We start from the raw sequence: 20,234 nt of genomic DNA on the forward strand, positions 1-20,234 counted from the left end.
TGAGTCCAGCAAGCCCGGTGCCATGTAGACCATCCCATGGTCAAAGAATCCAAAGTTGTGGCGGCGACACCAGTCGCAGAGCCACGTGTTAATAGATTGAGTCCGCCCGTATTGCCCAGTGTCTCTGGCCGCCACTGGAAGGAGCGAGGAAAAAATGACCTGCGCTCCAGAGTCCTTCACTAACCTCCCCAAGGCTTTGAATTCTTTTTTGATCACCCTCGGGCTACTTGCTGCAACTTCATCAGCTCCCACAGTTCTATCCCCTGGCACAACCAAGAGAAGATTGGGACCTTCTTTTTTTGGAAGAGACCCGCTTCAGGGAAAGTCATGCAATCTGGCCTTTTAGCAGGCTGTGGTGCAAATGTTAGGGCAAAACAACCAGGGACTGAGCCCAGAGGAAGAGTGTGAACCAGGAGGACCACACACAGGAGCACAGCCTTTGCAGAGGCCTGGCTCCCAGCTCTGCCCAGCCACTTCTCGGGGAGCTGTGTTTTTCTACTGCCCCTCCTCACATGGGCTTTCAGCCAAGACATGCACACTGCATAAGGACCAGGTCTTATTAGGCATTTCTGAGCTCTTCTTGCCCAAAAGCAGCAAGCTGAAGAAGAGATAAGGTGTCCGGGTGTCATCAGTCCCTTAGAAAGGGAAAGACTTTCAGACTTTGTCTTGAAGATCAAGTACTGCCAGACAGACAGACTGACAAGCTACACCCCACAGCATCCACTGCAGGCTGGTTGCTGCACTGTTCTCTGCCCCATGGATGGGCAACAGGAGTTAAAGCTGTGACTGGGCTGGCTTTCTTTGCAGGGCATTGGTTGCTGAAGTACATGAAACTCGCTGCAAGGCCAGAAGCTTGCAAGGCTTTTTACTGCCCCGTCACATTGAACTGTACATTGTACACATTGTACATGTGTGCTGCCACAGAAGAAGTTGGACTCCGCAGGATGTCTGGGCTCAAGGGTTTTTTCCTTTATCAGTGTGTGGAGGACTTTGGGATGCTTTGGAGGCCCAAACTCATTTTGATACCCCTGAAGCATTGCTGTCAACCTTGCAATCACCACTCAGCCAGTCTTCAAAAAACCAGCTCCTTGCTGCTTGAAGCCTTCAAGTGAACTTGCAAAAGCTTCTTCCTTAGGAGCCTTCCTGAGGCAGAAGCCCACAAAATTCACAGGCAGGACTTAGGGTTCATGTGCATCCTTAACCCACAGCAGCCCATTGCATGGAGCTCCCCAGGACCATTGCTTGCTGGAGTCACATCCCTGCTCTGCAGCAGGGGACCAAACCCATCGCTGCTATCCAAGGGACATAGGATGTAGCCTACTGCTGTTGACTATCCAGTACAAGGTGAAAAGGCTCCCAGTGCTCCCACTGAGGTGGAACATGGCCAGTGCCTGGCCAAGGGCAGGAACCCAGCCTGAAGGTGTCCTCACCCCGCAGCCCAGCTCACATCTGTCCCTGCATGGGACAGACTGCACAGCCAGGACCTGATGTTCACCAGCTGCAGCGGAGAAACAACAGGAGAGGGTTCAACCCTGCAGTTTCTGAAGGGTTAATAAAGCAGGGCCAGCCCTGCCTTCGGGAAGCTCTGCAGGAGTTTTGCAAGCCAGAGACCCCCTCCTACCCAGAGCATCGCCTCTGCACCCCCTCGAATCCTCTTCCCCAGCGCCAGCCCCGGCTGCCAGCCTGGCGCAGTCCAGCACACAGCCCCACTTGTAGCTGAGCCCTGCCAGGGCAGCTGGGCCAGTGGGGCAGGCAGATGGAAATGCAAAAGCCCCCGCCACATTCTCCGCTAGCATCAGATAACAGTTCAAAAGGCAAGCATCCTTTCTCCTTGCGCTCAGTCTCCCTCTTGGTTTCTTTTAAGCACAAAAATGGCACAACAACAAAAAAAAAAAAAAAAAAAAAAAAAAAAAAGAAGAAGAAAGGGGTGGGGGGGGGTGGGAGGAAAGAAAAGAAAGGGGCGACTTCCAGCCAGGCAGTAAAATGCCAAATGCCATCTGTCTCCTGACGGCTCATGTGACACCGACAGACGTCCACTGCAAGCCGGAGCCAAAGGCACAGCAGCCCAAGAGCCCTGTCACAGCGGGCAAGCAAACACCCCTTCCCCAGCCTCTGCGCTCTCCCAAACCCATCAAAAGTTTTCCAGCCAGGAAAAAAAAATAAATCAGGCTGATCCTTGCTGCCCTTCCCTTGGAGAAACATGCCCAGGGCAGTGGTGGAAGTGGCAGTGTCGGACTTTGGAGCAGGGCTGTCTGTGCTGCCTGACTTTTCACAGCTCTGGGATCCCCTCGGATCCACCTGTTTCCTCTCAAAAGCGGCTCCTGAAGACAAAGGAGAGGAACAGCAGGCAGCCCGTCACGCCCAGCAGCCCAACTGCTTAATTGCCTCTAGGGAGAGAGCCTCGCTGACCCTGGGAGCCTCCTAAGCTGGAAGAGCCGAGGCGAAAAGGGAGCTGTTGGATGAGACAGACATGCTGCCGTGTGACTGGCTGGGGGCTGGCCCTGCTGACACCACCACAAAGGGGGAAGCTGCAACTCAGGTTTCCTGGGATCACAGATGTCTCTAGATGACATAGCCACTTCCCAGAAAGAGCTATGCCCTGATTCAGTCCCAGAGGAGACGGCAGGGAAGTCCCCATGCAGTGGATGGAAGAGGAAAAGCCCCAAATCATAGAATCATAGAATCCTAGGTTGGAAGAGACCTCAAGGATCATCTGGTCCAACCTTTTTAGGCAAGAGCCCAGCCTAGACAAGATGGCCCAGCATCCGGTCCAGCTGAGTCTTCAAAGTGTCCAATGTGGTGGAGTCAACCCCTCCCCTGGGGAAATTATTCCAATGTGTGACTGTTCTCATGGGGAAAAAATTCCCGCTCATATCCAGTCGGAATCTCCCCAAGAGCAACTTGTGTCCATTGCCCCTTGTTCTCTCCATGTGACTCTTTATGAAAAGGGAGTCTCCATCTTCCTTGTAGCTACCCCTTAGGTATTGGTACACGGTGATGAGATCCTCAAATGTTCCTGATTTCCTTGGATTCCCAGCAGTGATGGCTTCAGGAGATGGACACTTAGCTAGGTGTTGGAAGGTGCAACCTTCTTGCCCTACATCCCAAACATCTGTGGCCTAGCAGAGCAGCACAGACCCTGGGAAGCTCAGCACCCTGTGGCAAGACTGCCCCGCGAGGGCGAAGGAGCTCCACTCACAGCATCCTCTGAGCGGTCCTGGGCAGGCTGGGTGCAAGGCCGAATGCCTGCACGGAGGCATGACCACCCTCTTGCCAGCCAGGGCCGCGGGGCCAGCACAGCAGTGAGATGCCCACCCACCCCTTCTCTGCAGCACCAAGCCCACCATCAGGAGCCAGGAGTGCAGGCCAGCATGCACCTCCTTCCCCATGAACCTTTTCTCACTCCCAGCCTCGCCATCCAGGCCACTGCTCACCACCACCCAGTTCGTGGCAGGACCTCACCAGCTTAGCCAACTTGTAGCTGAGGTGCTCATCTCCTAAACCTGTCTCCTGGGAACAATTGCAGAAGAAGTCACCAGCCATACTCAGAGCGGGGGGGATGACATGGGACGGTGCAGGAGGTTGGCTTCCCCTGCCTGCCAAGGGACCAACAGGATTATGCTGTAAGGTTCCACACACCCTTGGACCCTTTCCCACAACCATACCACCCGTCCAGTACTTGGGCATGGTTGGGCACCCTGTCGGGTTCTGGGCGTGTTCCCTGAGGGGAGTTGGAAGTCCAGGGCAGCAGGAGGTGGGCAGCTCCCACCAGCCCGGCTGGAAAGGGGGAAAGTCCCTTTTGGTGCTGGCACCTTCTTGAACAGCTTGAGAGTCACTCATGGCTCAGCACGGTCCAGGGGGCAGATGCCGCTGCCAACACTGAGCAGCACCTAACCCCTGCTCCATCTTTGAGTCTGACAACAAACAGTGTCTTTCTAAGCCTCTGAACCCAAAGGCAGGTGAGGGCCTTGACCTGCGAGTATTCATTTTGCATTTTTTTACTGGGAGACACAGAGTTACTGTGTTTGCAGATGCAATTTCCTAAGGGCATCCACAGACAAAGGAAGGCAGAGAAAGAGCCCAGCATTCAGCGGGTTTGCTGAGCTGATGCTGGTCACTGGATAGCCAGCATAGAATCATAGAATCATAGAATGTTTAGGGTTGGAAGGGACCACTAGTGGTCATCTAGTCCAACCCCCCTGCAGTGAGCAGGGACGCTGCTAACTAGATCAGACTGCTCAGAGCCCCATCCAACCTGGCCTTGAATGCTTCCAGGGATGGGGCCTCCACTACCTCTCTGGGCAACCTGTTCCAGTGTTTTACCACCCTCATTGTGAAAAATTTCTTCCTTCATGAAGGATGGGGATGGGGTCCTGCCTCCCTACAAGTGCAGAACAAAGCCAGCCTGACCCCTGCCCCACCTCCACCAGCAAGACTGAAGCAGCCTGCCGGTGGCTGCTGACACCCTGGTCCTGCCAGAGGAAGCCACCAGAGAAATGACACTGCATTTCACTCTATGTGCATTTCCCCTATGCTGCCTTCAGGGATAGCCCTGTCCTTGGCATTGCCAGAGGGATGAGAGAAGGGCTGGACATGCATCTGTCTCAAAAGGGTGGGCAAAGAAACAGCAAGACTGACCCAGGGCAACCCAGGACAACGCCAGGCCAGGACCAGAGCAGCACCTCTCTCCCTTGCCGGCTGCAGCAGGTCAGTGCTGCCATCGGGAGAAGCCGCCATGCAGAGCTGCTGCAATGAGACCCCCCCAAGGCACACCATGAGCTTCAGCTGTGAAGCCTGGAGGACCCTGGTGTATCGCACACAATTTGCCAAGCAGACTCCCAGCATCACCTCCCCCAGCTCCTGGTCACAGATTTGCTGCCCACCAGCATCTTTCCACCTGTTCCTACACCATTTGACCCCCGAGGTTGTCCATCGGAGCTCTACAGCTGTCTCTGACCCTGCACTTATCTCAGATGACACCTTCAGTGACTCCTAGACATGTCCTGCTCCCCTCAATGCCTGCCCTGGCTGTGACTCCAGGGCTTTTTCAGGAGGATGGTGCCTGTGTCATGCAATGGGGACCAGGACTCAGGGCTTTCTGGGGGACAGGGAGAGCATCAGTGCATGAAGGGGTATGAGCCAAGACAAAAATGGTCACAGGGGGCAAAATGTCCTAGAGAGACCCTGCAGAGTTTATTAACATGGCAGAGGAAAAAGCTCTAATTATGTTGTGAAAAGATGGTGTGGGGTCACTTGGCCTAAGCCCATGGCCCACAGGAGGGATGGAGACAGACTTTACTGCAGGTGGGGTAGGGAGGTGTGGAGCTGCCTCCACTGGAACCACCATCCAGGGTACGGAGAAACACTCTGAAACAGACTGGCCCTGCCATGTTTAACCTGGCTAATGATTAGCTAGGTAGGACGTGGCCATTCAAGGGCACAGGGTGAAAACAGCCCTTCTGCCTCTGCTTACACAGCACACACAGCTGGGCCATTCCCACAGCCAACACCCAGAACGCACAACAGCAACAGGCAAATGCCAGCTCAGGAGCAGCATCCAAGGGCTTGGGCTGATAGAGTGGCCCAGAGGATGCTGCCCAACCCAGCTTTGCTCACAATGTCCCCCAAGCAAGAGCTGACCCCAACGTATGCAGTTGTGTCTCTGCAGAGATGTTTTTGCATCCAAAGGCAAATCCAGGGAACTGGGATCTTGCTCTTTGTCCTTGTGGCATCCATCAGAAGTTGAGTCAGGAGTTAATGTGAAGTTCTGGGGTCACAAAAAAGGCCTCCTTGCGTGCCTCATACGTGGAGACCCCACAAGGTTTGCTACAACACCCTCTTACCTGCCCAGAGAGCAGGTGCTTTCTCCTCCAGGGCCAGCTGCAGCAGTTTTACAGTAAATTCCCTCCTTTTGCTATACAGTTCACCCTGCCACGTCCCCAGGATCCTGCCTGAAGTCTGCATGTGACAGCCATGATGAAGAACAACAGGTCTTTGATCAGGGTATGAACTCATCTCTGCAATGAGAGAGTGTCAAAACTCTTGAGAAAACATGGCTGAAGGGATCCCTGCCTACCTGAGAAACCCTTTACTCCTCCTAAAACCTCATCCAAAGCCACCCTTTGACTAAAAGCCAAAGGCATCAGGTTCTGTGCTTCCCCCAAACCCAACACAAAATGTCAGGACCAAGAGGCTGAAGGAATGGAGGGACTGCTCTGCCTGAATGCACACGCATTGCACATTGTGGGATGCCGGGGCCAGGCAACGCTGGTGTGAGCCCTGCACCAGCACGCACAGGAGACCACCAGCCCTGACACCCTGCCTGCCCCAGCTGCTCATTCCCACTGCTCCCTGGGCCCCGGCACCAGGTTTGGCTACTCCTGAAGGCTGGCTCTGGGCTCTGCCCGCCACAGGGTCCAGCGCTGTGGACCCACTGGGTTGGCATGGTGCCTGCCTGCAGCTCTGCTCTGCACGGATGTGTCCATGGGACCCATCTTAGGAGCCAGTTGGAAGGAGTGGTGCACGCCTTATCTGTGGCACTGGACAAGGAGGGGATGTCTCCCAGCTTTGGAGATTAAACACAGGACATGTCCTCTAGCAGGTACTCATCTCTCTTAAGGTGAATGTTTTAACACTGGGACTGGCACACAGGGATGGGGTAGAATCTCTGTCTTTGGAGAATTTCAAAACTTGAACGGACTGGCCCTGAGAAACCTGTTACAGATTTTAAGCCAGCTGTGCACAGAGCAGGAGGTTGGACCAGAGACTTCCAGAGGTCCTTCCCAAACTAATTCTTTCTGTGATTCTTTCAGCCCCATGAACTTTTGCCTTTGCTGGCCAGTGAAAAGAAATGGGCCCATCCACAGGTTCCCACCTACAGCAAGTTTGGGGGAACCCAAGGACTGGGTTTGACTGACTGTAAGTACAGTCGGGTCTATAGCGTGGGGTTTGCTGTGCATGGTTCTGGGAAAGCCAAGGCTTTACATTTCTCTCATATATCCCTCTCACTCAAGTTAGTATTATTCTTGTGAAGAGGAAACCACTTTAAATGGTTCTTACAAGTGCTTCACATCAGCCTGAGTGAACAGCAAAGTGAATATGAACTGATCTTAGTTAAATAAAGTCCACTTCAGTTGTCAATTAGGGGTTCAAAACCACTTAATTAATACACTTAAGCTTCACCTCCTTGTACACAGATCCAAAGAGACACCTTCCATCCACTTTCACTGCTCAGCAATTGAACAACTCTACTCAATCCACGTGATATTTTAAGACCTTGGTGAACCTCACCTAAGCTCAGATCCAAAATCCTCGTCTGATTCAGCAGACCCAGAACAATTCCCAGCATTTCCTTAGCCCTTCACTCCACACCCTGCAGCCAGCCTCTGCTGAAATAGCTTAGAAGCAGCAGCAAACCCCAGTTCTAGAGATCTCATAAATTTTCATATGCTCTTGAGTTTCCAAAGTTCTTTGCTTTCTTTTCTCCCAGATCACAGAGAGCTGAACCTGCTGGAGACACATGCCCCAAATCTCCACACAACATTGACAACTGGGGCTTCTGATTAATTTTTTTGTGTTGCTTTTGGCAATTACTATTCATTCCACACCTGCCCCTTCAAAGGATGATTTTTGTCCCATTTCAAGCAAGAGATCAGGCTCAAGACTTCCAAGGTCCCTTCCAGCCAACATTTATAGGCCAACAAGTCCTGTTTCATGGCAGTCCCTGCCTTCCCAGAGGTGGGAAGTGCTTCTCTACCCTGTGTCTCCTGCCAGTTCTTGGTGGTCTCTCCCAGAAATTATCCATCAGCACCATCTCTTTCCTTTGCAAGTGGCAAGGGCACTAGGAAGATGTGCTTTCTCTGGGTGAGAATATGCACAGGTCTGACCTGGGTGTCCAGGAGCCTGGCTGCATCTCAGACCCATGCAGTTTCCTGCTTCCTACTGTGCGATGCTCATCTGCGTTGCAAGCAAACAGCTTTATCTCTCTCTGCCCTTCTGTCTCTTTCTCTCTTTCTTTCCTTCCTGCCTACAAATGCTTTCTTCCTTCAAGTTCTTACTTTCATTTATTCTTTCTTTTCTTTATTTTCCTTCCTTTCTTTCTTCCTTCCTTTCTCTCTTTTTTCTTGCCTTCTTTTTTTTTTCTTCTTTCCTTCTTTCTTTCTTTTTTCCTTTTCCTCTGAATTCATTTGAATGACAAAGGTTTCTGATTACAGTCCTCCTGGGGAACCAAACAGCAAGGCTGCTGCTCACTTACTGACTGGCAGATTAAGATAGATAAAGGGAGAGATTTGTATATTGACTCTGTGTTTATGTAACTCATGTGCAAGGCCTGGCCAGGAGCAAAGGGGGATCTGACCCACATAAATAAGCAGCATTTTTAAACTAAATCATCTGGAAAATTCACAGACGATTCCATCAGTTCCTTCTATTGTGTCACCAGAGGGTCATAAATAATTCAGCCTTGCTCAAATATTTATGGAAATCAATTTAGCCCTCTGTCCAACGTCACCTCCTGAGAAAACAGTTTCCTTTCATATCTCAAGTGCAAACCGACTGCCCTCAGTCCCACCAGCCTCCCAAGGGCACCTGTAGCCTCCCAGAAACATGCCCAGGCACCACCCCAGCCAGCCAGATCCACAGACAGTTCTGGGGCCACGAGGATCACCAGGAAGATGAAGCTGCACATGATCCTCCAGGAGAGGAGCAGGACCAGCACCTGCCCCCCTTCTGCTGTGACCATCCTGAGCTTCACGATGCGGCACCTGCTCTGGCCCAGGGCGGTTGTCAGCTCTAGACTGAGGGACAGTGCTTGGCAAAGCTGTTGGCATATGGAGAGCAGCTCCTGTCCAGGTGACAACCGGTGCTTGGAGCAACAAGCCCTGCACAGGAGAGGCTCCCTGATGTGATCGAAAGTCGCAAAGCAAACTCACACAGGAGCCAGCAGCCCCAGGAAGTTCCCCATGCCTGCTCCCAGGGCAAGGTCCACAGCTCTGCCATACCCACTGAGGAACAGCTTCTGTGTGACCTGTGCCATGGCCTGGCACTTGCAGCTCGCTTCCTTGCCTCCTCTCTGGCTGACACATGCCAAGGGTTCCCGGGACCTCTCTTCCCAAAAGCAGAGTGGCCACATGGGCTGCCCTTCACAATCAGCACCCATGAAGATTTCCACCCACATGGCGAATCCACCAGGTCTCTGGCCCAGAGCACCTCACTGATCCTTCTGGGAGCATATCCATGCACTATTCCTGTCTCTTGGTGAAAAACCCACTTCATGGGAGCTGTGAATCTCTTCCAGCACCTTCACTGCAAACAAACAGGACAAATTCCCAGGGTCAAAAAGGTATCCTCTTCTGCATGTCATCCAGGGGCCCAATATGCTCTGAGAGTTAGACCACAACCTGGACCAAGATCAAACCACCTACCAGCTCAGCTACCAGCACAGAAACTGGGGGCAGCCATATGCTGCCCACACCTGTATGGAGAAGCCACATCTCCTCCAGCCTCTGTGTCCCCTGCAGCTCCTGTAACCAAGTGACCTTGGTAGGTCACTTATCTGGCCTCTTCCCAAGTTTCTGGGCCCATTTCTCTCCCCTGGTGCACTTTTCCTGGAACATGCAGGGCTGTGCAAAGCCATGACACAGCTGTGTTCCCAAAACACCATGGACCATGGCAGACACCAAGACACCTCCTCATGTAGGGTCCCATGTCTGTCCCAGGTAGCAGTGCAATGAAGAGGGCAGACACTGGGCTGCGTGCCACCTGGGGACCTGAAGTGGCATGGCCATGCTGCAGTGAGCAGGAACCCAAGGAGCATTTGTGGTGGTTTGGAGAACTTTGGAGGTTTCTGCAATTACCCGGTTCTCTAGGATTTGAACAGCCAAAATCAGCTCCTAGCACTGACCCACAAATCAAAATGAGAGGTCAAGCAGCAGAAGAAGCAGAGGCTCTTGGCTTATGCTCAGCAGAAATCTGCAGGAAAAGGAGAGACTCCAGCTGAAGAGTCACAGGTCTTCCAAGCAGGTGTGAGCACTGTCACTGCTTGGTAGAGGACAGCAAAACTCAATTTTCAGTGATGGTCCATGATGGAGACCCTGCAGAACTGGTAGGTGTTTGACATGCTCCATGCAGGAAAATGGGAGCTCCATACAGCACCATCTTGAAGGACACGGCCAGGTGGGGTGACCAGTCCATGGGAAGACTTGCACCTGCATGACCTTCACCCAAGTAAGCATGGAGGAGATGGGAGCCCTTGCAAAGCTGGTGCCACTTAACTGCATTGACAGACATGATGGGGCCAAGGTTCGTAGCTCAAATTGCCAAACTTAAGAAAGCAAAGGCTAGAGAAATGACCACCAAGTTGCAATAAAAAGGTACCAGTCCTCTACCACTTCTTTTATACATAAAAGTAAACCCCAGAGCAGAAAAAAATCAAGTCAATCAGTACCATAGACTACATACACAGAGCTTTACATCTGCTTTCCAAGGGCTTGTCCTAGGGTCATGTCTCTCAGCACAAGACTGCTACCTCCCTCCTGCTCTTCAGACTCCTCTTTCACATGACAGTGATGTTGAGGCACCCTCAAGGCCCGCTAGAGGAGACCACCACTATTGTTCCCACATGTAAGAGGACTGGTGATCTGCAGTGGGGGCACTGGCAAGGGTTTGCATGTGCAAAACCTTTACTTCAGGTCACCCTCCCGACTGACCCACCCGACTTGTCTCTGGGCTAGCTGTTTTCCTGGCTAGGGTTTCCAAGGAGCAGGCAGCTTCAATGGGGAGAGGTGAAAGGGACAATGGAGCTAACCAGAGGTATTAGGCCTGCCCCAGGAAAGCTGCAGCAACAGTCATGCACTGCTTGCACACCAAAAAGCAGTGTGATGCAGTTTCCCACTGTAGGGGCACGTCTCCCCCAGCACGCCTGGGCACTGCAGACAAAGGGATCAGGATGTGCACAGATGCTACTAACCCGGAAGAGCTTCACTGGAAATAATTAGCCCTTGTTAGGAGAAAATACTAGGGAAATTTTTGACAAAAAGTTGGGTAAAACACTTTTCCTGGTTTTTTTGCTCTCCCTGTCCGGAAAAGTCCCTCTCCTGTCCATCATTTATGATTTGGGGGCTTTGAAAGATTATTTTTCTTTGTCAGACTGGTGATTCATGACAGATGAAAGAAATGGATATTCCCAGGCTACAGGGTCCCGAACTGCCTGACATTTGGGATGCCACCTAACGATTATCCTTAATTCATAGCACCACTGTAAAAGTGTCTGCCTCTGCACTCAGTGCAAGGACATCACCTGGTCTCTCTGCAGAGCTGCTTCATGAAAGCATGTGCATTAGTTGTGTTTTATTGAAAAAGGGGTTAATTTGTGCCCTCTTCTCCCCCAGGCACAATAACACAATCAGTCTCCACAGAGCTGCTTGGCTTTCTCCTCCCTTCTCCAGCCATCACTTCTTGGCTCTTAATAAATTATTCAGCTTTCCTAAATATGCATAGGGGTCTCATTAACAACTAATTTTGCTTATTTAAAACAACTGCATAATCAAACCACTATAGTGTTTTGCCTTTCTTATAGCCATGAATTATTCATGTGCTGGGAATCTGCATACAAATTTATTGATACTTAAAGGGGCTCATTTTTCACAGCCTGGAAAAAAACAAACCGTGGTTATCCTGGTTTTGAACATTTTGGCCCAAACTCCCATTTAACAAATGATATGGTGCTTTTCTGGGAACAGAAGTAGGCAAACCCTTAGCATCACCAAATGCACCTGGAATTCCTGAGTGCGACAGAAGGGAGGGTTTCCAACATTGCAATTAATCATTTGCATGCTCTTGACTTGCAGCCTTTTCCCAGAGTATTAATGGCTTAATGCTGCAGCATCCATTTCACACCGACTTCTTGGTGCCTCTAGGTGCCCCATACAAACCAGAGTAGAACACCTGCCTTATCTGTGGCTGTCGCCACCAGATCCTGCTTGAACAAGTCCTGGCTGAAAACTCCAGATCATCACAGGACAGGTAGGGGCTGGGATTTGGAGCAGGTCCTCAGACTGCTCCATGTGGTGTTTGCTTCTGAGTGGCACCCCAGGAAGCTGTAGCCAAGCAGATGAATAGATAGAGAACCAGCCAGCCAGCAACACAGACAGGGAAAGGAAGAAAGGGAGATCTTGTCTCAGGACTCTGCTGTGTTATAAAAAAACATTTACAGATTCATGTTCCTCCTGTGGCTAGTGGGTTTTTTTAATCACAAAAGAGTAAGAAGACAAATTAAAACACAGCAACTTGGTCCCTTACTAAGCAAACACAGGGCCGTGTCCCTGGAAGCCTCTGGGTTCAGCACGCATGGCCTTGGTCAGAGATGTCCTGCACGGGGCACAGCTGCACCTCCATAGCCTCTGCTGACAAGGCCATCGCTTAACTGCCCCACGTGCCATGTGGGTTTCCTCACTGAACAAACATTAGATGGTTCATTTTATTTGTCCCTTGAGAACTGGTCAGGCTTTTTTTTTTTAGTGTTTGCTTAGTAAGGGACAAAGTTGCTGTGTTTTAATTTGTCTTCTTACTCTTTTGTGATTTTGTGATCCCAACCTCGGCTGTGGCTCAGCTCTGCAGCCCCTCCACCAGTTGGGCTTTGCTGAAGAATTGGATGCTTCTGCCCTGTCTGCAGACTGGAGAGGGTGGGGGGGCGGTCTGGATGGGTGATGCAGGAAGGGTAGAAAAAAGGGAAAGCAAAGACAGAAAGGCACTGGGAGGAAAGGGTAGGGTAACACGGGTAAGCTGTTCCTCATAACCAAGCAGCTGAAGCAGCTGGACTGGTTTTCTGTAAACCAGAGTCCCGTGAATCTTTGGAAAAGCATTCAGTTGCTTAAGTGACAGGAAACATTCCTAAGATAGAGTAGCTAACATCCCTGCTCTGATCAAACAGATGAATGATCCCAGGAGAAACTTCGTTTAATCGGAACAGCAGGAACTTGACAAAAATCCCAGTTGTACCCCAAGGGACATATTAAGCAAAATCCTGCTCTAGCAGACTTGCACACAGGCATCACTTTGCAACCCAGGAGCAGCTGTACTGACACCAGTGGGTCTGCTTAAAGTGCATCCAAACACATGTTCTTGAGAGCTAATTTTGTACAGACAGCAGCCCTGAAACAGCAGCTTCTGCAAAAGGTGGCCAAGAAGACAGACAAGCAGCAGGGAAAAGAGACCGTTTCAAGTCTGGATGCTGAAGAAGTTCTTGGCAGCGTGGCAAGGAGGTTTTGGTTACTGTTGAAGAAGCAAGGTTGTGCTCTTGTTCTGGAAGAGGGTAGAAGGAGATCTGTGAGTTCAAATACAAACCATCTGAAAGGCACCTGCATGACTTTAGTGGGGAGAGTGCTTGGATAGGGACCACAGTCCGACATTTAGCAGAAGGAAATCCATGTGTCACTTGAGACAGACCCCATCTTGCTCCAGGAAGTGTGCAAAGAGCCTCGGTGTCAAAGAAGTCCCCTTAACTACCTTGAGATTGAAATCTGCACTCCATGGCCCCTTTCCACCTTAACAGGAGAGGAAAAAGGTGCAAGCATGCTGGGTTCATGCAGAACACGCTGCTGGTGGGCACCAACAACAAGGACAAGGAACATGGAGTTTCATACAGAGGTTAACATGCCTCCAAAAATCAACCTGCATACATTGTATGAGGTAGCTCTGTTGGACTTGATGTAACTTCAGGTACCTCCTAGAAAAACTTAGAGTTTTTTTTCCTCTCAGGCTTCTGCCTCAGTTTCTGTGCCTTCAGTCTGTCTCTGTTCCTCTGTTAGTCCCCTGCACTTTATAAGAGCTAAGTGCATCCCATGATTGTGGTACAGAACTGGTAACCGGGATGTCTGGGTCCTGCGGAGGGTGGAGAAGGTGCTGTCCTCAACTTCTTGGGTGAGAATGAGCCAGTCACCTTCTTCTTGCATACCTCGTTTTCCCAGAAGGAGATGGTTCTATTTACCCATATTCATAAATACAGTTTTACAGCCTGAGTTAATGTTGATTTCCAGGTGACTGCACTGAAGTCTCTTCCAGTCCTTTAGCACCTGTTCAGAGCTTCACTCTTTACCAGCACTTCACAGGTCAACTGCAAACCAACACAGGTAGAAGCAGCTGATACGGGTGATGTCAAAGCACAGCTCCTTCCTGCAGCTGCTCAGCGTGTGTTCCCCTGGGACAGACCCCTCACACAGCACCCGAGAGGAAGAGATCTTCCTCTAGATGCCTTTTACCCATCGCACCTGTACCTCCTGGCATACCTTCCAGACCCGTTCTCCAGAGATAGGGGGCTGACCTGCTCTCAACACCTGTGTCCAGGCAGAGCCCAGCACATGCACACCCATTCCCCACCTACCCATGGCTTGGTAGGAGCAGATTCAATCTGTAAATGTCATGAGATCAAATACACAAGCGGGTTGTTTATTGTTTGCGTCCTTGCTGCACATGACCGAGTAGCTCTGCTGGACCCCGGCGGTGTCCGCACCAGCACCGTCCGTCCCCAGCCCCTCTGCCTGCTCACAGCCGCCACTGCCCTCCCTACCCGCCCCACGGAAACAGGGAGCGGTGAGGAATGTCTGGATTCCATAAGAAGCTGAGATACTCATATAGGCAGCATTAATTACAACTCTTAACATTTAATTACAGGTTCCCTTGGTTTCCACTGTATATTTACAGCTGAAAAACCTTGCTAATTGCCTCTGTGTTTCCATAGCTAAGATGTGAACTCACGCTCTAGTGATGGCAGAACCACTCTCCACGATCCAGACCAGCTTGTGACCTTAACCATCTACCACCCATTTACGGGCACCTAGAGAGAGCCAAGAGGAGGAGGATCCGGGTGTTCCTCACCAACCTCACCCCCCCACTTACAACAGCACATCCCAAAAATGGCCTCAAGCAGTTCAGGAGAACAAGAATCTCCTTGAGATCAGCAGAGGAACAGAGTTGCAGAGTGGAGCCTTCTCCAGCCAGTAATCCTGGACACAAGACACTGCTCCAGTGGAGCTCCTTCTAAATGGACTGCAAACAAGATCTGATCTTTTGAAAAAACATGCAGATGGGAGCTGACTGGTCTCAGAGTCACACCCTGTGTGCTTCACCGAATGCACACAATTTCACAGGGATGCGTACAGGCACAGTGTAACGGGGACAGCACAGGCACTTACGTTGTAAAACTGAGTCATACCGTGAAGTGTCCCATGCAACTTTGCTGCAGTTCCCTGCTCCGTTGCTGTTCTCTGCGGTGTGATGCTGCCCGTGCTTGGGTGAAGGGTGTAAGTCACCATGATGAGTTTGTGCTCCCCTTGGAGCAGCATGGCTCCAGGCCTGGACGGGGGCAATGTCAGGGCACAGAGAGATGGGAGCATCCTTGTTTCTGCACTAATCCCAGCACTCTTCCCAGGAAGCTGGACCTGCAGAGCTGGGCCTGAATTAGGACGTCAAACATCCCTCTGAGCTGGTTGTCTATTATCTCTGCTGCACGGGAGGCAGCTGGTTCCTCCAGCAGAATTAGGGGTTATGTGACCCAGGAAGAGGAGCCCACAGCACATTTTGTGAGATCGCCCATTTTCCTCTGAAGATCCTCCCCCAGTGTTTGCCAAAGGGATAGGTCCAACTGGACAGGAGGCACCTGGTTCTTCCCAGAACCAGACACGAGCTATGCAAATGCTCCCTTTCCTGCCCTCCCCAAACAGGAAAACTGCCTCGCACCGAGCCACTCCCTGCCTTCCCTGGAAGCTGAGCCACCACGGGAGGGACATGCCCATGGGATGAGTGTGCAGGAGCTCCACTCTGCAATGGTGAGGAGCAATGAGCTGAACCCAAACTTGGAAGGCAGGGAGCAGCAGCTGCCTTAGCCAGCTTCCCAGGACGGCTTTGCCAGGCTCCAGCCTCTGTATGCCCTTTCCACCCTGGCACTCGGCATCACTGAAATCACCTGGAGACACTTCCTGCAGCCTTTTCCCACAGATTTTTCCAGCCCTGACTCTACAGGGCTTGGAAATCTCCTTCTCTCTTATCACATCAAATGTACAAGCACCAACTTGCTCGAGGGGAACAGCAGTAAAATAACCCAGCCTGCAAACACAAACCAACGCACCTGAGACTGCCCACGCGGCTTGGAGCACACGTGCTCCCAGCTTGGCAATACACTCCCATCAGCAAGACGGTGTCACCGTGACCCCTCCACAGGCTGCCCCACAAGGACCCTGTGGCAACCCTGCAACTCCTCCTTCTGCTGGCAGCACCAGTGCTGCCGCGTCACTTAGGACAGCTTCGAAAGAGAGAAAGGACTCGTGCTATTTGGCTCACAGAGCTTAGTCCTCTGTGGTTCTGGGCTCCGCAGCACCACTACAGCCCACAGCATCAGCGACAAATATGTCTTTGTTTCTGGAAGGAAAGACAGAGAATATGCCCAGTGCAGTAGAAATGTGACTGCTCCCTACTGCACTCTGCCCTACTTGGACACAGACAAGACAAATCCTACTGACTCCTGGCTTGTTCTCCTGCTCTGCTTTTGCTTGGGCTAGCACACCGATAGCAACACACAGAGGCATCTGCATCACCTGCTCAGCATCAGCTGCGGCTGCGTAAGGCTGGCCCCAGAAGAGCTAAGAGATCCCTCTGCAGCCAGGAGCCACCTTCCAAACCACACAAGGGCTTCAGCCCCTCTGAGATGGCAGGGGGATGAATCCCCACCATGGGCTAGGCAGTGGGGGGGAGGGGATAGGTGGGAATGCAACAACCTCCGCCCCATCATACATGCCCACACATGTGGAAAAAGTGGTGGATGTGGGCCCAGAAGCTCTGCAAGGCAGCATGGTCCAGGCCAGGTACTAGGCTCAGCGGCACTGGGACCATGCAGCAGAACAAACCCCAGGCCCTCTGCATGCCTCAGTTTCTCCATCTCTAAAAAATGGGAACAATGATAATTCACAGTTTTGGGGAAGTGCTAACCTGAGGTGTGAGGTTCTGTGCATGTCTTGTGGATCTTCTTGAAATATCTCCTGGGGACTGTCTCCTAGCACACCTGAAGGTGAGGGTGGCTGCCTGGAGCAGGCACAGTGACTCAGGAGAGCCTGCATGGAAACCCCGGCCTTTCCTGTCTGTGTCGGTCATCTGGTGGCACCGGGGGGGTGGGGGTGGGTGTCTGATGCCACCACTGGTCTTACGAGCCCTTCATAAGGAGCATCCTCACTGTCTCACTGAAGAAACGAGCTGATGCACAACCACACCACTTGGAAATTGGCCTCTCCTCTGGCGCTTTCTCGCCTACGCCAGTCCACTGCAGCCCCAAGTCAGATGTCTGCTCTGTTGCATTTTGGCTTAATGTCACAGCAGAGTCATCCAGGGAGTCATGCAGCCCTGGGCCACGTCTGTCCGAGCACAAAGCTGGTGCCCGATCCCCAGGGCAGTAAACAGCCATGCACTGCAAGACGTGCCTGGGGCATGGCTCACAGTCTGTCCTTAAACATCAAACACCCATTTGGCCCAGGGATGGATGGATCTGCGCTTAGCAGGTGGCATCCACTGGTTCCTCTGCAGCTTGGAAAGAAATCCCCTGTATGATGACGACTGTGAAAAGGCATCTCAGTCCTGATAACTGTGTCCCGTTCTGGGCTCCCCAGTTCAAGAAAGATGAGGAACTCCTAGAGACAGTCCAGAGGAGAGGAACAAGGATGATAAGGGGACTGGAGCATCTCCCCTATGAGGAAAGGCTGAGGGAACTGGGCTTGTTCAGCCTGGAGAAGAGAAGACTGAGAGGGGACCTCATCAGCACATACAAATATCTTAAGGGTGGATGTCACAAGGACGGAGCCAGACTCTTCTCAGTGATGCCCAGCACCAGGACAAGGGGCAATGGGCACAAACTGAAGCATAAGAGGTTCCAGCTGAACGTGAGGAAGAACTTCTTTACTTTGAGGGTGACCAAGCCCTGGAACAGGCTGCCCAGGGGAGTTGTGGAGTCTCCTTCTATGGAGATATTCAACGCCTGCCTGGATGATGTCCTGTGTAACATGTTCTAGGTGAACCTGCTTTATCAGGAGGGTTGGACTAGATGATCTCCCGAGGTCCCTTCCAACCCTTGCCATTCTGTGATTCTGTGATTCTGTGACTGGGTGGAGAAAAGATAAGGAAGAAAGTATCATTTCCATCCTGCAGACTGGGGTCTTTTCTCCTGCTTGGCCTCCATGCACACCCCTTATTAATGTTTGTTTGGGTTATCAAACAGGAGGTCTGTTTCTCTGCTTTCACTGCCTTGGGTAGAGAGCCCTGGATGTGCGAGAGCAGGGAGAGGGGGCGCAGGATGTGCCCCCCATGGGAGAACCTCCCAAATTCCTCCCTCTGGATGTCCCCTGATAATGCACAGGCTCCAAGTGCCCCAGTGCTGTTTTGCATCCCCTCTCCACTGACCCACCAGCCAAACGCCTCCCAGCCAGGATACAGCCCACAGCCTTGCAGAGCTGCATTCCTGGGGCAAGGTCCGTGGCTGCAAAGGGCCAGTGGCACAGATGGGAGTCCCAGACCTTGTGGCACCTGCCTGGTGACTCTGCTGGCTATGGTAGGTCTCCTGGGATCAGGCTGCAAGGTCATCACTGCCAGCCTGAAAATGTCTCACCAGAGCTGATAACAAAGCCACATAGGCACACGTGCCTCCCTCCATGGTGAACCATGCCAGGGCAACTCCACATGCTGTATGCTCCAGCAAAATGCATCTCACAGGGCAGCAGCTGGGATGGGATTTGCACAGGGCTGGGGAGGAACCAGAAGAACCACCCCAGCTGTGCCACACCAGCTCCCGCCTGGGTGCCCCATGGACCCCATCTTGGACCACTGAGGGATGCCAGCCAGGGGCTACTTTGCAGTGTAACCATCCATGGGATGGAGTTTTCTGCCACCCCTGCCCAGGCTCCCATCCAGCTCCCAAGGGCTTCCTCTTTCTTCTGCCCTGCCATGCTCCCAGTAACGCAGATGCTATGTCCTGCAGCCTGGGGTCACTGGGAACAGCCAGGTCTCTCCCATCACAGCACCTCCTCCCAGCCGTGATCACTCGTGCTTTAAATGACTTCCTTGTGCCTCAGCCTACTCACACCCATCATGGCCACAGACTTCACACAGTTTGCAACTAGCACTGCACAGGGTGTTTGCATTCAGGATTTCAGGATGCTTGCTAAGCAAGTTGCTATCCATAGAGCCAAGACCTCTGGCGTTGGACCAGGATGAGTCCTCATCTGGATCGCTGTCTATATACAAGCTCATTCTTTAGCTCAGCCAGTCCCAAGGGTTTTCATCCCCATTTAGGGGATTTACCACATTTGCCTGTGTTTGTTACAAGCAACAGAATGAAACTCTTCAAATTCCATCTTAATGTGATCCTGCCCCTAAGGGACTAAAACTTTTTCTTCACAGCAGTCTCTGTCTGGAGCTCTTCCCCTTGTTTACCTGGAGCTGTGAGTAGCTGCCTTCAGTTGAACTGCCTGACGTTAAAGCCCTTATTAGAGATTTGACCAGAGCAGACCATGGAGGCTGATCCTCTCTGGGTGGGCTCTGCCCCCCACGTGCCCCTGCTCCCACCCAACCTGCTCAGCCTGCAGCACAGGACCGAGGTAGACCTTTGCTCCGTGTCCTGCTCCCCACCGGGCAAGCAAGGTATCAGACAGTCCCTGTAGAGGAGGAAAGGGGTTGGGCCTTTGGCCCTGTAGATCTTAGACCTCTGTGTTGCTTTGGCTTGAACCAAACTCCAAACCCTTGCATTACATTATTCAAATGACTGCAAGTGACTTTCCAGGGTGATAAAAGGGAAACTATGGGCATTGGTATAATGCCAGCGGATCTGAATGTTGGGAAATTAAATAGCACATGGATTTCATCACTGACAGCCACAGGACAGTGTAATTGTTGACTGAACTTACAGGATCACTGAGGCATGGGCTCAGAGCATCATGTGTCTGGAATGGTGGAGACCTCTGATTCAAGTGTAGATCCCCTAAATGCCATCCCACAACTTTAGCAGAGGAGGCCTCACGGGGGTTCAGGGACTCCTGCCTGGTCAGGGTTTCCCCTGGAAAACAGGGTGCAACCATCTGCCAGAGAGCAGAAGCAGAGGGTTGGAGGATGTCAGACACCTCCCGTCCAGGACAGGTCAGACTGCTCATGAAAGATGGATCCAAAATTATGGCTGGTCGAGGAGGGGCCTGCCCCTGCCCTGATCA

General features: G+C 51.9%; 1 pseudogene; it reads left to right on the forward strand.

Moving 5' to 3' along the window:
- The window catches only part of LOC118452996, a 114,732-nt pseudogene extending 104,366 nt beyond the window's left edge, over window positions 1-10,366 (forward strand).
- Window positions 10,367-20,234: the final 9,868 nt, after the last annotated feature.

This window comes from Egretta garzetta, unplaced genomic scaffold (assembly GCF_000687185.1).
Source record: "Egretta garzetta isolate BGI_Z169 unplaced genomic scaffold, ASM68718v1 scaffold368, whole genome shotgun sequence".
NCBI classification, from domain to species: domain Eukaryota; kingdom Metazoa; phylum Chordata; class Aves; order Pelecaniformes; family Ardeidae; genus Egretta; species Egretta garzetta.